Raw genomic sequence first — 12,469 nt, forward strand, 5'->3', positions numbered from 1 at the left:
TGAAGAATAATCACTGAATTCTATCCAGAAACCAATATTGCACTATATGTTAACTACCTAAAATTTAAGTTAAAAAGAAATTTAAAAAAATAAAAGTTTTGTCAATTTTGACAGTTAAAAACAGGCAAATCAAAAAAAAAAAAAAAAAAAAAAAAAAAAAAACAGGCAAATCACTATTTCTTTTGTATTTCTGTGACTCGGGGCACCTGGGTCTCTGCCCCTCTCTCTCTCTGTCTCTCATGAATAAATTAATAAAATATTTTTTTAAATTATACATGTATTTCTGTGAATCTAGGTGAAGACAAACATCTCATATAGTTGTTGGCTACTTGAATCACCTCTTCTATGAAATGCCTATTCATCTATTTGCTTGTTTTGAGTTGTTTATATTTCCTTAATAATTAATAGGAGATTCTCATATATTAGAAATGTCACTTTTTTCTTGTCATGTGTATTGCAAATACATTCTATCTATTGTTTTTAAGTTTGGCTTTGTTTTATGAGGTCTTTGCTATAAAACAAACTTTTGTGCGTGTGTAGACAAAAACACAAAGGTAAAAAGAAACGTGAAATCTGGTCTACATTTTACATTGATAGTACATCTCAATTCAGACCAACTGCATTTAAATTGGCTGCTATATTGGCCAGTGCAGCTCCACATAGTGAATCACCAGACAGCCAGTGAATTGAATGAAGTGGTCTGTGAGGGTATTAATACCTATACTGCTATCTTTTCAAGTCCTGCACTATGGACTAGAAGTGAAGAAGAAACTACTGCAAGCCATCATGAGAGCCAACAGAGGTAGATTCAGAATTGTGTAGATTCTTGAAGGCAGTGAATTTCACAGACAGTTCCAGCATCTCTACCAGTTCATTACTAACAAGAGAAACTGTAGCTCTGCCAGAATAGTCTACAGTTAAAGAAAGGGTCTTCATCCTGCCCTCAATCGACAAGCTATAACCATGACATCATTCTGAGACTCACCTTCTTCTATGCACTAGGGAGACTGGGGAAGCAATCCTGCTAATTAGATCTCTATTCACACAGCAGGATTTTTTACCCTCTCCTGAGTTTTCAGCACCTCATCCAATGGGCTGTTCATTGTTTCAGATGGAAAGCCATGCTGCAGGTTCCTCCATCACCCTCCTATGCTCCCCCTCTTCCTTATACAGGCCAACCAGAATACTCCTAAATGGACAAAGTTTGTGGAAAAGCACTCGTGCCTGCAGGGACACCTTGGCAGAGAGCTATTTGTGTGAATATTAATTAGCACAGCAGCTAGTTCTGGACAATTGATTCCAAACTCCAGATGTTCCCATTCTAACTAAGAGTCATGTGGAAAGAAAAAAAAATTAATTGGCTAGTATGTTGTTCATTTTTAGTGTCATGTAGTGAAATAATCCAGGACTGCTGAGCTTATGGGATTTTGCCTTGTTCCTCTGGACTTTTCAATAATATCTTAATGTACTAACTCATTCTGTCCCTCTTCTGCCTGTAGGGTATTTATTTCCTTATGTGTCCTTCAGATGCAACCATGCTCTATTCCTCTTTGACATAATGTTTGTCCTAATAGAGGGAAATGTGGAAAATATGGTGGAATAAAAGGATATCATGTTTGTGTGCCTCAAGGTGAGCAGGAAAGAATTAAAATCTTCATCTGGGCCATTTACGGGATTTTTCTGAACTTTTTTGTAAAGACTAGACAGCAAAGCTGAGACCTATCCTTAGTTTCCCTGGGTGCAATTTATTATCATATTTAGCGTTTGACATTTTCTAAGAACTTGGCAATCATTGTCATTGCGTCAATCATGACTGCTAGCCCAATTATTCAAAATTAATGAGGAAAAGAGAGAGGACAGAGAAATGGTGTTCATAGGTCTTCCAGAGAACATGTCCCCATACAATCTTGACAATAGCCTCATAATTTTAGTTTCATAACATTTCTTTGTTTTCAGTTGAGGTTCTGTAAGCATTGGAATGATTGACCAGGACCTTGACCTAAAGAATAATAATAATTTTTAAAAATCCAGAAAGATGGGTGGATAAAAAAAACTGAATTTTTGAGAGTGCTTACAAGAATATTGATCAGAGCCTAAGGTCCAGCCATCCTAATTAACAAGGCTAAGACTCACAATAGGCTCGGGAGGAATGGCCCATTTAGAAGATTCGGGAAGGTCAGGACTAGTTGTACTCCTAGAAAAAAACAAAGTCAAGAGGGAGTCACAACTGGATCACTTATCGGGAGATATAGATACTCACTGGGGTGGTACAAAAGGACGAATAGGGAAGGAGAAAAGGAGGATAGTTTGTCCTGAGCCTCCCAAGAGGATAAGTGACCACAGGCCTCATACCAAGAAATACAGAAGTGGAGGAACTAATTCATATAGGAGACAGAAGGACCCAATACCCTCATATGAGGTCCATTCTGTTTTCCCAAGAAAGAACCAATGGGAACAGTAATAAGCTACACTATTTCAATTGGTTCAGCCAAGCTACAAAACTCAATATGACTAAAACAAAACTCCTCCACCTTACCCCAATCCTTCTTTCTGCAGAAATGCCTGTATCAGTAAATATTGCCTCCATCTACCCTGTGTGCATAATGGAAACTCTCCACAAATTAGTCTTGGATCTTTTTTTTTTTTTTTAAGATTTTATTTATTTATTTATTTATTTATTTATTTATTTATTTAGAGGGATCACATGAGTAGGGTTGGAGGGGGAGCAGAGAGAGATTCTCCAGCAGGCTCTGAGCTGAGCATGAGCCCAACACAGGGTTTGATTCCATGACCTTGAGAAATAACGTGAGCTGAAATCTAGAGTCAGACACTTAACAAACTGAGCCACCCAGGTACCCTAAATTCTGTCTTTTTTTGCCTCTCATGTTTCTTGTCTCCATTTCTCTTTTCCCCCATCACCGCCCTACTCAAAGTACTGCTGGGGGCACTGAATAACATCCAAATGACCCTCCTCATAGCCCTCTTATCCCCTCTCATTCATTCTGTCACAGTAGTTGGAGAAAGGCTTGAGAAATGGAAATCCAATCATTTCACTCACCCAAGTAAAGTCTACCAGTGGTTTCCTGTTGCTCTGGGGAGAGAATGGTCCCAATCTTTACCTTGGCCAACAAGGCACAAATGCCTCTTCAGCTCAGTTTTCCACCCAATCCTTCAGACTCACTCAGATCCACAGCCCCGGCTTTCCTTCAGTTCCTAAGTGCACATGCTCCTGCCTACTCAGAGCCTTCACACATTCTGTTTCCTCCAATTCTTTCCCTCCTTCAACAATTTTTACCCATTCATCCTTCAGTGCAAGCCTCAAAGTTTAATTACTTGGCAAGGCTTTTCTCACCCTTCCTCACGCATGGATGAGGGAATGTCTCCTTGCTATTCCTGGTAGGAACACCCTCACCTTCTCTGGGGTCCTTATAAGGAAGTGTATTTAAATAATTAGTTGTACAAGTGTATCTCTATTCTCCCCATAGGTGGTAAATTCCTGTTGTGTGGCTCCCTTAGGACAATACCTTCTGTCACATTGGATACATAGTAGATGCTAGGGAAATGTTGATGGAATAAATGAGTGAATGAATGAAAGCGTGAATGAATGAATGAAGGCAGTGAAGTAGAAGCTATTGTTCCTACAGTGCCAGCTCTTTAGAAAGCTCTCAGGCCAGCATAATATTCAGCTGTAGGCTCAAAGGCAAATGAGAGGCTTCTTACCAGTGAAATGGCTATTGGAAGAGGATTAGGATAGAATTTATGCTAATAATCTATGATTTCTGATTGTGGAAAGGAGTTATTCCAACTTTAGAAATAATAATTAAAAGACAAAAATTAAATGCAGACCTGTATCTTTGATGTTTCAGTCAGGGATTTTGATGGCAAGCAACAGAAGGTACTTCTTTTGAACTTAAGCAAGCACTAAATTTGTTGGAAGGATGTCAGCAGAGAATCAGTGGAAAAGCTGTCCCAGACAATGGGCAGAAATCAAGAGAGGCTGGGCCCAAGAATCAGAGCCACAGTCTGGTGAAGGAAGAGTCTCTTTAGAATCAGCTTCTGGCACTGTCCCTAATGGATTTCCACTGAATCCCCACTAGAGCCTTACTAATGGCCCTATGCCTTTGCCTCATTTCTCTAAATTCAGAGTATAGAGTGAGATTGTCTAATTCTCCTTTCCTGGCACACATGCCAGAGTCCTAGCTATCCTCTATCAAAATGCAGGCCACGAGAAAGTTCTTAGCTGTAGGGACAGTGTTTGAAATATCAGCTCACTAAAAAGTTGTGATACAGGCACTTAATATCTAGAAGTAAAAAAGCACCGTGAACAAACCTTACAGATAAAAATGTTTTTGGTTGTTCTTTTGTTTTGTTGTTGTTGGTGGTGTTGTTGTTTATGTCCAGAAACAAAACATAATCACAGTTAGGCTTTTCCTCCTCCATACCACATTCTCAACTCTGATTTTTCCCACGAGGCTGATACTGAACCTATAAAAGTTTGCCAAAGTTTAAAAAATGGTGAGGGGGTGGGAGAGTTGTGTGAACACAAATCATATACATTCTGGAAAAGGCTTGAGTTTCTTCCGATGTAAATAAACCCTCGCTTTATTCATAGGGAAGCTGAGGCTGATATAAGTGAGGCTTTCTTAGAGTCTCACTCCAAGTGAATGAACGAAGAAAAGAATCCAGTTTCCCTGACAACCAGTTTTATGCTTGTTTTCATGGTAACAGGCTCGGTCCAGTTTTCAATCCATGACCAAACTTTGCCAAAGTGCCAGATCTGTTTTTAATCACAGCCCTTGACAGAACTTAACCAAAGGTTTAGACCACAACTTGGCAAACTAGGGCCTAGGGGCCAGATCCGGTTTCCACCTGTTTTTGTAAGTGAAGTGTGATTGTTTTTTGTGGTTTTTGTTTTTGTGTTGTGTGTGGCTGCTTTTGTGAATCAACAGCAGAGCAGAGTATTGGCAACAGAGACCTCCTGTCCTGCAAAGTCAAAAATATGTACTATCTGAGCCTTTAAGGAAAAGGTTTGTTGACTTTTGGTTTAGAGTCAAGAAAAATTATGATCCTTCCTTGTCCACATGATTTTTAGCACTTCAAAGGACTCCAGCACAGAGGAGAGCATCTGTGCGTCTGTGAGCATGTGACTAATGGGATGACATTAACGTTCATTCATTCACTGAGCGAGTCCTAAGAGCGCTCCTGCCATGTTCAAGCTATCCTACCACAGCTGGAGGTGGCTTTGTGTGATGAGAGCACATGAAACATTACTTCATGTAATGTAAGCATCGATCTGTATTCCAGTGTCACATATCAATGAAATATACATGAAACTTGAAACAATTTTTATCATTCTCTTAAATAGTCTATTTTTTCCCCATCCATTGGTACAGAAAACAGTGCTGAGTGCAATAGCATAAACAGCCTCGGGTTTTGTATGTAAAAATTGAGGTAAATAGCAGATCACTTCTTACTAGACAAAATCTGTGTATTTTCCAATCTTTAGATAACTTATAGGGTCAGTTTTGCCTCCACCACATGCTCCCCGAGCCACACACACATATTCATCCAGAGTCATGCTCCATAAGTGAAGGAGATGGGATTAAATTTTAATCACAGCAAAGGAGGAGACTAGCTGGTGGCCAAGCATGGTTTCCTAATACTTAGCTGCTCATAAAGCAGGCAGCTGAGTCAGACACTAGGGGGCAAGACCTCATCTCCCATTTTATGGCTACACTCACTTCTCTCAACCCTATGCCTTTGGACAGAAGCTCGTCAAGGATCCTTTGCTTTGTCACAATGTCCCAAGAAGAGAGAAATAAGCCTTCTCTTACTGGGATAGCTGGATGAGGCCAGATGCTGGGAATAGTTGGTCTTAAGGCACTTAATACTCCCTGTCCAAGTTTCTCTTTTGACAAATGATGAAATTCACATCCGAACAGCAGGCTCAAGCTGTGGGGAAAGTCTATGAGGCTGAGGACAGCAGGTGAGCCATCCTGAGAAAAAGAAGAAACCAGAAACTCCTTTGGCCTACAAGAAGCTCCGGCATAACTGTGACTCCTATTCATTTTTTTTTTAATTTATTTTTTATTGGTGTTCAATTTACTAACATACAGAATAACACCCAGTGCCCGTCACCCATTCACTCTCACCCCCCGCCCTCCTCCCCTTCTACCACCCCTAGTTCATTTCCCAGAGTTAGCAGTCTTTACGTTCTGTGACTCCTATTCAGAGGATGAAAAGGCCCGTGCAGCAGCAGGGATGGTGGCTGAGAAAAGGGAAGTGGGGGGATGGTGTTACCATGCATGGAAAAGTGACCCTTTCTTCCCCCTTGGTGGACCCTGTATAATAAGATTACTGTGTAATCCCTGTTGCTGGTCCTAGAAGCATCCTTATCCTCTGTCCCTAGAAGGGACAGAGAGGCATTTTACATTTGGATCTACTATATATGTATGATCTCTCAGCTGCTCCTTCTAATTTCATTTTCAGACACAGGGATTTGAAGCTGACTGAAGAGAATGGAAATGCAGGGCCAGCCCCTAGGGCCTCCGGGCACCAACAGAATGCACAAGACCTGCCAAGCACGGAGACATGGCCCCCTCACACCGTACCTGTTGTCCCAGGCCCTAAAGAACTTTGAAGTTCGTGAGGATGCAGGGGACGCCCAGGTCACTGCTGGGGCCGCCTGCCAGCCTCCTCGTGCCTGCTTGGAGTCAGCACTGGTCACTCATGGCACTGTCTGATGTAGCCCCAGGGACTGGAAGATGAGAGTTTAGCCAAATCTCAGCTCTGTGGGGCCAACATCAAGTGTCCTTTGCAGTCAGAAGCCCTTGTCAGTACACAGGTGTGAGAGGCAGTGCGACAGTTCTGGGCCACCAGGCACCTTCCACCATAATAATTTTCTCTTGACCACAGTTAGCAGGAGAAATGAAGAACATTTGCCAACCTTGTCTAACAGGGTCGCCAATAAAGGACAAGAGGAGAGGTAATAAAGTACAGAAGTGAAACATACAACAGGAAACAAGAGTCATCTCTGGGCTCATTTCTCTGATTCAGGCATCTGAAGAAAGGGCTGAGTGAACCCCGCTATCAACAACCACCCCAACCTGAGCCAATGACCCCTGAGCGGTGAAGACCAGAGAGGGGAACCTGTAACCCCATGAAGTCATCCAGAGGGCATCAGTGCCATGCGCATGAATTCCAGGTCCTCAACAGTTTAGCCTCCTATGAAGAGAGCCCCGACCTAGAAAAGGCTGGGCTCGCATCCCACTCCGGGCCCTTCTCCTTTGATGACCTTGACAGTCACTTCTCACCGTCACCATGAGAGTTCCCATCTGTACAATGACAGTCAATAGATTAGAAGTCATGAACCCAAATGCCAGTTGGGACCATGCAGATATGGAGATGAACTAAAGAGGTGAGTGTGGTGCTCTGGGGAGTGGTGAGGACTATATGGACAGAAGCTTGGGTCAATGCAAAGGTACAGCCACTACCCTACTTATCCTGTTGCCGCCATGATGAAATGTAAACCAGCATTCCCAGATTTATGACTTTGCAAGGGAACGGACAACTCTAGGCTTCAAGTGTTGGTATATCATTCATTTAAAAAAAAAAAAGTGTGCACATACGCACATACACACACACACACACACACATACACAAACACACAATATGGTGGGTCAGATTTGCCATGGGCTGCAAGTTTTTCATTTCTAGAGATGATTGCTGAGATACTTTTTTTGCTCTCATAGTCTGTGATTCTGTCTTCTGCTCCAACAGACACTCAGAAAATGAGAGAATTCTAAAGCCTTCTGAAACAAAAATAGGGTTGGATCTCAGAGCATGCAAAGTACTAGAGCTCTGGGAACTTTCTGGAACCAGAGGTCTGCAAGGCAGCTCCAGGCAGAGCTTCTAAGTCTGTCCCTGCCTCAGATATGACACTTCCACAGTTTAAATTATTTTACAAAGTGAAGTACAAAGGGAAGGGAAGTTGGCTTGGGAAGGCATGCAGCAAGCTGAGAATAAATCAGGGGCCAGTGGGAAGACAGACTTCTGGCTTCTTGCTTTAAGAGCACCCACAGAAGGAAGGTCTATGGGTGCACTCAGCAGAGGTTCTGCAGAGACTGGACTCCCACCCAGTTCAGCTCCCTCTTTCCTCTCCCCCGTCCTGAGCCTTTTTCTGCCAAGAGCCTGCCCTGGGCCATCCATACTGTGTCTAGAAGGCAACATTTACAGGAATGATTTCAGAGGGAGAACTTGCACTGGAAACCACAGATCTTGACATGATAGAAACTTCTTTCTGGATCCACCTACCTGGACTTCCTGTTGGCCATTCAAAGTCACCTTGGTAATAACCCATCTACTGATTGCTGAGCCCATTTCTCCATGGGCATTATTTTTAAGTCCCAACTCTTTGAAGAAAGCACTGCTATTTTTCTAGTTTCACAGTTGACAAAACTGAAGCTGATGGAGAAATGCTAAGCACTTTGGCCTGAGTTCACAGCCAGAAGGGGAAGAAGTAGGTTTGGAGCCTGGGACAGGAGCCACAAGCCCACAGAACTTGTCCCAGGCTGAGAGACACCTAGAGCCTTGGATCTTCCCCTTTGGCTATCCCTGCTCCAACCTCCGCCTCAAATACACACATCCTCAGTCAATGCCCTTCTTATCTGGAACTGGAGCTGGGAGGGCAGGCCACTGAGGAAGAGAAATTTGGAGGAGTTCTCCCACCAGAAGCGAGGAGAGAGTTGGAGGTCGCCAGATAAAAATGCAGACATCCTCCTGACCCTGAAAACTGCCATAGGTCCGGGGTGAGCAGCCTTCTCTGGCAGGCGGTTCAGCCAGAGGCCATTGAAATCAGCCCAGGGCTGGATCTGCAACCAAATTCTGTGTTAGGGTGAGGCCACCTTTTCTCTTAAATAATAAGATGAAATGATTTTCAGGGGATTTGGGAAATCTGTTTGTTTATTTGTTTCCCTCTGCTTGGCACATCTCCACACCAAGAGCCCGCATTTACTGCAGATACAATGTGCCAGCCCCTGTACTAAGTACCTTGCACGCTTCATCTCATTTTCTCCCCACAGCGATCCTACAGATAAATGGCATCATTGTCCCCATCGCACTGATAAGGAAACTGACCTCAGAGAGCAGAAATGACTTTGAAAATGGCCCAACTATTAAATGGCAGAGTAGAGTTTCAAACGCAGACAGTCTGCTGCCAGAGAGCACAGTCTTACCTACAACACCATCCTGCCTCCCAGAATAATAAAGCCAATATTTACGAAGTGCTTACCCCATGCAAGCACAGTGCCATGTCCTTTTCTTACAGGGTGCCCTTGGATCCAAACGATGACCTAGGAGATAGATACAACCATTATCAGCCTTAGTCCGCAGGTGTGCAAAACAGGGCTGCAGAAGTTAAGGTGACTTGCTCAGAGATACAAGTTTGGAAAGTAAGAGAGCCAGGAATGGAACATAGACAATTTAAGTTCAAACCTCCTCCTCTCCTAGTCCTATTTATTCCCTAAAATGCCAAGTGACACTCCAGGGCCAGGTGAGTTGGAGGAGGGCAGATAAGAGGGAGAGTAGGGGGATGGAGAGAGGGAAGGGAAGGAAGGAAAGGTAGGTGCCAGGTAGAGAGGGGAGAAGGAGGGGAATATTATAGCTACTAATAGATAAGCCAAAGGGAGGATGGGGGAATTGTGTTACAAATGCCACATTCTTTTGATGACCCAGATAAAACCCTCTCATTCTGAAGACAGTGCCCCCTCCACTGTGGGCAGGGGCAGTGGGGAATTGCATGAAGATGGCTGGGGGCAGGGGGGCAGCAGGGAGGGATGTGCATGGCTGTGTGTGTCTGCTTGGAACCTTTTCTGAATCCCTTTTTGCACTTTTCAATAAGATTCAAAACCATAAATTATGTAAAGCCGAAAGCTAAAAGGGCAGACCCTTTCTGGAGTTCATTTCAAGTCTGAAGTTCAGAACGCTTTTAATGACATAATTGCAAAAGGCAAAAATCTGTTGGAGTGCAAACTTCTCTTTGAACAAGGAGTGAATTCTCAGACAGTGGCACAGTGTTCCTCTCTCTGTGTCCCTGGGTAGGGGGCGGGGGTAGGAGCATGGGGCAAGAGACACCACAGCCAGGGGTCGGGGAGAGGCCTGGGTTTTGCCAAGAGCAGTGGGCTCTGTTCACCATCCTAGAAGTGGTTTTAACTTTTTCTTTGGATCTAGAGCCGATGGGTTATAAAAAGAGTAGGTAAGGATATCAAAATTAGAATGATCTTAGGATCTCAGTGCCTTTAAAAACTATATATGCATGGGGCCCCTGGCTGGGTCAGTCTGCAGAACATGTGACTTTTGATCTCAGGGTTCTGAGTTCAAGTCCCACACTGAGGGGTAGAGCTTACTTTAAAAAATAAAATATAAACAAAAATAAAAGCTATGTATTTTTGCTTTCAAATACATACTGTCTACACACGATTGGTGAAGACATACACTGGAATCAAATATTTCTTCCAAGTGTGAACCCAATTTTCAATTCTCCTGTCCAGAGGCTCCTATTCCTGCCAGAACTCTGTGTTTTCTCACAAAGAAATTCTATACTTCAGTGAGCTCCCACATCTATGCACTACTATGAAATCACCAAGGTCGTGGGTGCTTGCTCCAGCTGGTCCTACTCAAGTCACCTTCGTCAGCCTCCCTAGTCTCTTTGTGTCTCATTGTGATGGTTGGTTAATCAGGGATCATTCTGGGAAGCACCGGAGAGGGCCGGTTGTAAGGATTAAATGAGTTAATAATTGTAGAGTTTTAGAACACCAAATGGCCCATAAGGCCAATCTATGTTACCTGCTACTACATAAGGATATTATTTTTTATGTACAAATGGCCAAATACTATACATCTCTACTGAACCCTGCCTTTTTCACCCAACCTTTCAACCAACTCTGTATAATTTACAGAGCTGCCTTGTAATGGCAGGATAATATTCCACTGTATGAATGTGCCATTCAGATTGAAACCGCCTCCCACAGATGGACATTTAGGGAGTTCGCATTTTCTTGCTGTCACAAGGCTGCAGCAGTTGCCAACCTGGAATATGCCTCTTTGGTCACAAGTGCAGGCGTATCAAAGGATGGTGTCAGTCAGCCTCAGCTAACTAGACTGTGGCAACACATAATTTCAACATCTCGGTGACTTAATACAACAAAAGATTTATTTCTTTGTTTCCCATTCCAGTGCTAATTAGGTCTCACTCCTTGGCAACTCTCCTCCTCCAATGTTGACTGGGGGATCCCAGATCCCAGCAACTTCCAAATTGCAACTCCACATTTTAGAGTTCTTTACAGCCAGCCTGTGAACCAGGTAAGAGACCACCTGCAGACCTGCTCATGTAGCTCAGAAGGGAAGTCACACATCACGTGGGTTCACTTTCCCTTTGGCCCCAGCCTAAACCCAAGTGTAGTCAGGAAATCCAATCTTCTAGGTTATCCAGAGGTGTGGGGAGGTTCTTTGGGTCAAGGATAAATTCTGGATATTGACTTATGCAGCAGGATGTATTTTGAACTCATAATATTTTTTATGGATTCGATATCAATTAAAAAATTCAGTTAATAGGACTGCAACCCGTAATGATGGAAAGTTCCTATGCATTTAATGGTGCTTTTAAAGAATATGTATGTTTTATTAATCACAACTCTGTTTGCATTGAGAAAAAATAAATGATAAATAATGTAAGGTGGAGACATATTGCTTATTCTATCAATAATTATCAGTGTGCATAGAGATTCCAAGACTTTGTGAAGTGATTCCACTGTCCCAGGGAGTCTGCAGACAAAGGTCAAGCCATTGATCCTCTGTGAAAGTGCTCAAAGGTAGCCATAATCTTTATCAGGGTAGCTCATGAACAGATTTACTCAAGTCTATCTTAATTCTATATTGCTTGAGCTACTGAAGAATGTAAGGCTTCACTCCTACCTTGCTGACCCCTCAACCACCCATTCCCAATATGGCCTTCAGTGATCTTTGACAAATGCAGACCACGTCATGTCACTCCCATCAGGGGTTCCCATGGCTCCTAAAATAAAATAAGCTTGACTATAACCTCCAAGGCCAGGAATAATCTTACTCCTTCCCACTACTACAACTTCATTCATTTTACACAAATCTTCTCTTTACTTGCAGTCAGTCAGATTGATCTCCTTTCTGTTCCTTTTATATGCCACAAGATCTTTTCCTTTGGACCTGCTTTGCTCTCTGTCTAGAACACTCTCCCCATATCCGGCTTGCTGTCATCATCCTTCTAGACTGGGCTCAGATGCCACCTCCTCAGAGAGGCTCCCCCCACATCATACCATCTATTTCCTCCAGATAACTTTCTCAGTGTAAATATCAAGTGTATTATTAATATGCTCATTCTCCTGTTGCCCCCACCTGAATATAAGTTTCATGAGGGCAAGAATAATAAATATCTTGT

The 12,469-nt window shown here is 42.9% G+C and overlaps 1 long non-coding RNA gene across 1 annotated transcript in view; it reads left to right on the plus strand.

Annotated features, from left to right (window-relative positions):
• LOC144290702 (uncharacterized) overlaps positions 1–12,111 on the plus strand; it is a 59,267-nt gene extending 47,156 nt beyond the window's left edge. The window contains exons 2-3 of the long non-coding RNA XR_013358269.1: positions 6,490–7,417; positions 11,233–12,111. This is a non-coding gene — a long non-coding RNA (uncharacterized LOC144290702). The remainder of the gene's footprint in view (positions 1–6,489; positions 7,418–11,232) is intronic.
• The last annotated feature ends 358 nt before the right edge of the window (positions 12,112–12,469 follow it).

The sequence above is a fragment of the Canis aureus genome, chromosome 2 (genome assembly GCF_053574225.1).
Source record: "Canis aureus isolate CA01 chromosome 2, VMU_Caureus_v.1.0, whole genome shotgun sequence".
Lineage (NCBI taxonomy): Eukaryota > Metazoa > Chordata > Mammalia > Carnivora > Canidae > Canis > Canis aureus.